The following is a 6,000-nucleotide window of genomic DNA, read 5'->3' as shown; positions in this document are numbered from 1 at the left end:
GTCCTTGTAGGATTTCATTCTGAATACAATTACAAATGTACACTAAATTCCCTAAAACCATTTACAGCATTGGGGGTTGAATAATTTTGAACACAACTGTATAATCCTTCCTCTTCAAGGACTTGAATGTCCCTAATCAGTGGTTGAAAAATGGCATCATAGCCATACTTCTTTACATCATTCCTATTGGCCAGACTACCCAGATAAATTGATTGTACCGAAGAACTATACTGTGCAGGCCAGTTTGATATTACCCAGTACACTGCAAAGACCTTGTGCTTTTTTCTTGATGTTCCCAGTGGGTTACATACCTCATAGTCATCAATATACATCCCAAGTGCAATGCTTAAACTCTCTGAGGAAAGCAAAAGATTCTCTTTGCAGTACAGTCCATGTCTGTATGTTTTAATCTGGCCAGAGTGGTTAGCAGTTTCTTGCAGGATTTTATCCACAATGTCATCTCGGTTCAACAACTCTGTCAAAACTTCCAAAATTGGAATATAAACAAATTTGTTTGGGGAGCACGATTCCAAAAAATACTCAACTGGCTCAATTACTTTGAACTTGTCCTTGAAATAAGTTGATCTTTTGTATTCGGTTGCAAAAGGGCCACTCTTTGAAACGGACATTAGGGGATTTGTTTTTTACTACTCAGCTAAGGCAGCAGTCAATTCGTTGGTTAACACACACTTGTGCTTAACCAATACACTTTCAATTATTCTTGGAGTGAACTCTTGCACAACAGAATAAACACTGCAAAGCTCATTTACAATTTCCTGTGTGGTGGTCTTTGAGACATGTAGAGTTGTTTGCATGCGAAGTAGTAGTGATGCTACTTTGTGTTTAATCAAATCCTGTAGGTCCTGAACATCTATGTCACTATCTACTGTTGAGCAATCCAGGCTGAATGAATCTGCTTCAGAGTCTGCATTTTCAGGGTTTGAATAACCAGGATTGCAAGTTTGATACAAGTCTGTTCGAAGATCTTCTAAAGTACTGTGGCGATGACTCCTACTTTTATGAGCACGGAAAGTGCTGGACACACTGGTCTGGAAACCACAGTCTTGAAAGGGGCACTTCACTGACTCTTTTTTTTGAACGTGTGTTTTCAGAAGTGCAACATATTGTGAAACACTGCAAACCTCAGAAAAATTACAAAGGTCACAGTTCACATTTGATTTTTCTTTAAGCAATTTGAAGGCTTCAACACACTGACTATGGTCCCGAGTTAAATGCTTCTTCAGAGACAGTTCTCTCCTAAATGTGCATACACAGTCTTTATAGATGCATGGGAGTGGACAGTGACTTGCCTGATGGCAGTGTTTCAGCTTGAAGTGTGTGATTAGGACACGCTGGTTTGGTGAAGAAAATCTGCAAATCTTGCAACACCACCTCATTGCCATGGAGTGCTTCAACTCAGCTTGTACTGTACTGATCCTGCAACTAAAAAACAAAAAAGGTCAACCTCCAGCCAAGTACACATTCACATGTTACATACAGAAATATTCACTTAACATATTACCTCCCAAATACAATGAGGAAATAATATCAACACTATTTTTATGGCTGGGTGATACATTGATTATTATAGTGATGATGTTGCTGGCGATATATAATTGAGCAACTCTGTAAATATAGGTTTTATTAAGGGCTTCACAGTTTACACAAATGCAAAAAAAGTTTAATCATGTGATTATTAAAATACAGAATGTTCTGACATTACAAGATCAGAGCGCAAGTTTGCAATGCAAGACACACCATTTGCACGTGCTCAAAACACCCCTAATGTTAGCATACATCTGGTAGCTTTATGTGTTAATTTAGAAGACAAACAACTGAGCGTATAAAAAAACAAGTCCCTCAAACATTTGTATAATATAACAAATTAGAACTTAATGTTGTTGCAACCACGTATAAATAAAAGTGCATATTTCTCATATTAAACAAATATGGACTGGTGGCGGTGCTTCGGAAATTACTGGTCATTCCGTGTTTCTATGATAAAAAACTAACGATGAGATCCGATTAAGAACACGATTAAGTCACTTAAAGTAACATGAACACACACACATACATATATATATATATATATATATATATATACACATATAAACATTACGTTAAATTGCAAGACGACTTCGCGTTCTGCTCATGTCTCGACAGCCGCTCGGTCTCTAGCAACCAATACTTTAGTGATCAACAATTTTAGGTGATTACTCACTTTCAGACGTTCCTAACAGTCCCCGAGAGTCGAAATAAACCGATATTTCGGAGTATATGGTACGCAAGTAAGTTAACGTTAACTTCAAAAGTTCACTTAATTGAGACATGCTGTGCTGAGAGAACCGATGAATACAAACAGCCGAAAGTGAGCCTGAGTGTAAATTAACATTAAAGAAAGCACAAATACTTATTCATTTTGTTATTTGCCGTCAGATTGTCGTCAATTCAACCTCTAACAGTTGAATTGCGGGCTCTTCGTCTTTTCTTTCATTTCTGGAAACTTCTGGACTCGTGTGAAGAAAATTGCGGATTGCGCGTCTGTCTAAACGTCTTCGTTACAATAGTACGTCATCATGACGGAGTTTGTGGCACTTGCGCATTACATAGAAAATTGATAGAACCCATGTTTTGTTGTTATCTGAACACGCAATTTAAAGTTTTCCATTTTCCTTCAAGTTGAGGTTGTTACGACTCATTGTATGTGTTGTGACACAATGCAATTTGACAGGACATGATTTTATTTGTCCACTAGACTAAAACTCTGAATCATTTTTTACAGTGTATTCATACGTTAGGATGATTCACAGTTCAATGCCTTGCATGTTTCATATTTTACTACTCCGCTTTGAATTCCCTATATGATGAGCTATGTTATAAAAACATAGGATGCATCATACTATGTCCATAACTAAGTTTAGATATTAAATGCAAACTGACCATCCTGTCAGAGCTATGCAAATGAGAAGGAATTGAAGGAACTTTCACTGGCAAACTTATCACTTTCATGGCATTGGCTCGCAGACCATCTGGGGGCAGGGCAGGTATCCATTTAAAACACCATCACCGATCCACTTATAGGTTATACCCTTTTTGGAATTAGGAATTGGAAGGAAAAGAGAGAGGACGCGGAGGACACTCCAACAGACACCCCTGCTTGGGGCTCCCCTCTGGGGAGTCCGATTGGGCCATGGACCTTTGGACTCAGAACCCAAACTCAGCATTTCAACAGGACTGCATTCTGAAACCATTCAAGATTTCCATCCATGCACATACGGATATTGGTCCAACACCGAGATTGCAAGTATCCGTCTCTAAATATAGAGTAGTTGCGTTTAGAGTGTGCCTCTTTGTTAAAGATGATTTTATTGGTTTTCAGACATGTTTTACCTGCCTTGAGGCCATGCCCTCTCACTCTCTTTCTCATTCTCACTCTCCTCTCTCTCTCTGCGCTTCGTAGCGCGTTTGTGTTTCATGTATTTGTTTGTCGTCATTATGTTATCATGTAGAGTAGAGTTTAATAAAAAACCATTAAGGCATTTGTGATGAGTTCTCTGTGTTCACGCTCACATACGGGTCACTTAAACTGTGTTTCGATCTATGCTACCTCTGCTCTTAATTCTGTTTGGTAAAATCACGTTAGTTATGGTCATGAGATAACGTTAGTGTATAAATCATCAATACATTTGCTGAACGAATACATATAGGCTTTTTATCACTATACTGCTAATCAGAATTGGAAAATATGTATGTGTAATGAAGATTATTAGTATTTTCATTTGAGCTAAACTAATTCCTTTACTGAAATTGACGTTTTAAATAACACTTGGTATACTCCTCTTCCCTGACCAATTAGGGGTGGGCGATATGAGCTCAAATTCATATCATTGTATTTTTCACTGTCCAGTCGATATCGATATTACGATATGATAAAAATATATAATCCCATTTTAGTACACCTTAGAACAATAATAGGCATAATATGTATTTTAAGAGCTGCACGATTCTGGATAAATTGAGGATCACGATTCTTTTGTTTCATATATAGATTGCGATTCTTTTACGATTCTGAATGATGACTAAAAGTAATACATAATTTACTAGAAGTTCTGACAAAAACATTTTTATTTAGGTATGTAATATATAGGACTTTAAAAAAATTCAAAATTATTACATATTTCATGGTTAACCTACAATAACTATGGTGAGAAATGTTTAACCACAAATTCCGTTACTAAAGTAAACTAAAGTGTATTTTAATTTTTTTACTTTAAATGCAAAAGTTTAACTTCCTAAAAAGTATAAATGCATTGAAGGAACTTATTTCTCAGTAAAACAAATTCATAAGGTGACACTTTTTTATTTTACACATTTGCCTGATATATACAGACCGCTTGAAGGGGTCTTTACAGAAAGACACTACTGATAAACATAACAACGCAGTATTCTCACCTGTAAACAGTTTTTAAATAACTTGAAAACATGAAATGATGGGCAAATGATATAGCTCCTCTATAAGCGTTAATAGAGTAATAGCCTCTCTGATGACGTGTTTTACCATAATGACGGATATAAGCGCGCACTCGGATTTGTCCGCGTTACAAACTACAATCGTTAGTTTCGTTTCAAACATGTCCAGTTAAGATGTGAAGCATAATAAGAACAATGTATCACAATCCTGAAAGACACTCATAAGAACAGTTTTGTTGTCAGGCTGTATTTACTTTATATGTTGGTCTGTTATTTGGTGTGAGATTAATTTGGGCAGAGTAGGAGCTTGTAAACGAGTCTCATGTGTGGGACGATCTGTTGTACGCATTTAGGTGCATGTCTCATATTCGCATACATGCATGCTTTTCAAGTGGTGAAAGAGATTGCTGGTGTTTCCAGCTTTGGCCGCAACAACACGGCAAAACACAACTTGCAGAGCATGGTTTGTTGGTCGATGTCGGAGATTTTGAACCCAAACCACTTCCATAAGACAGAGGAGCCCCCCTTTTTTTTACTAATTCCTCCTTGTGCTGTTCAAGACTCTCATTTTCCATGCATTCACTCATCTTTTTCACTCAAATCTCACGTTCAATCTCATGAATTCGCAAACGCAAGCTGTAGTTTCTTGTGCACACTTGATTGTCGCTGTGGCGTGTTTGAGTAACGTTCGGATTGTTGTGCTACAGGCTTACTTGGACTATTACGGCGCTCTCTATTTGATGACTAATGCCTGTGTAGCGAGGAGTTGGACATAGAGGACAAAAGATTAAACGTTCAGCCTCGACACATCTTCATTAGCAGTGTTAACAAATTACAAATTGAACAAAACGTTATAAATCCAAAATTAGAGTTCATGAATATGTAATGGTATGCATGAAATAGCAAAATTCATATCATGGCGCAATATAATACCAGTACTCACGTACATACCGGTATATCGCCCAGCCTTACTGACCATGCACAGTGTCTGTGCAATGAGGCTCATTGGGGGGGAAGGCGTACTTCCGCTTGTCCCGCGGCCAGCTATACGCATGGAAATCCATGCTGAGGGGGACCTCGGACAGGGAATACCAAGCGGGAAATGGGTGGTGTCACGGGAGGCAAACAGGAGTACCTGGCCCTGCCCGAATAGCATCCAAATGAGCTGGACTGCGAGGGGGTGGAGTCGCCACTCTCCGCGAGGCGTATACTAAGCGCGTCGGCTGTCTGGTTCAGGTTGCCTGGGATGTGCGTGGCCCGCAGGGAGCGGATCACCTGTTGACTCCACCGGAGGAGGCGTCGGGCAAGTCGTGTTAGCTGCCATGACCGTAAGCCACCCTGACGATAGATGTACGCCATTGCTGTAGTGCTGTGGACAGCACGTGCTTGTCCTGCACGAAAGGCCGTAGCCTCCTCAGTGCAAGTAGCTCAACCCACAACTCTAGGCAATTGATATGCCAGCGAAGGCGGGGGCCCATACAGCGCCCCGCTACTGCATGCCCTTTGCACACAGCACCCCCACCCCTACAG

Source organism: Triplophysa dalaica, chromosome 1 (genome assembly GCF_015846415.1).
Source record: "Triplophysa dalaica isolate WHDGS20190420 chromosome 1, ASM1584641v1, whole genome shotgun sequence".
In the NCBI taxonomy this organism is placed as follows: Eukaryota; Metazoa; Chordata; class Actinopteri; order Cypriniformes; family Nemacheilidae; genus Triplophysa; species Triplophysa dalaica.
This window is presented reverse-complemented; position numbering follows the sequence as displayed.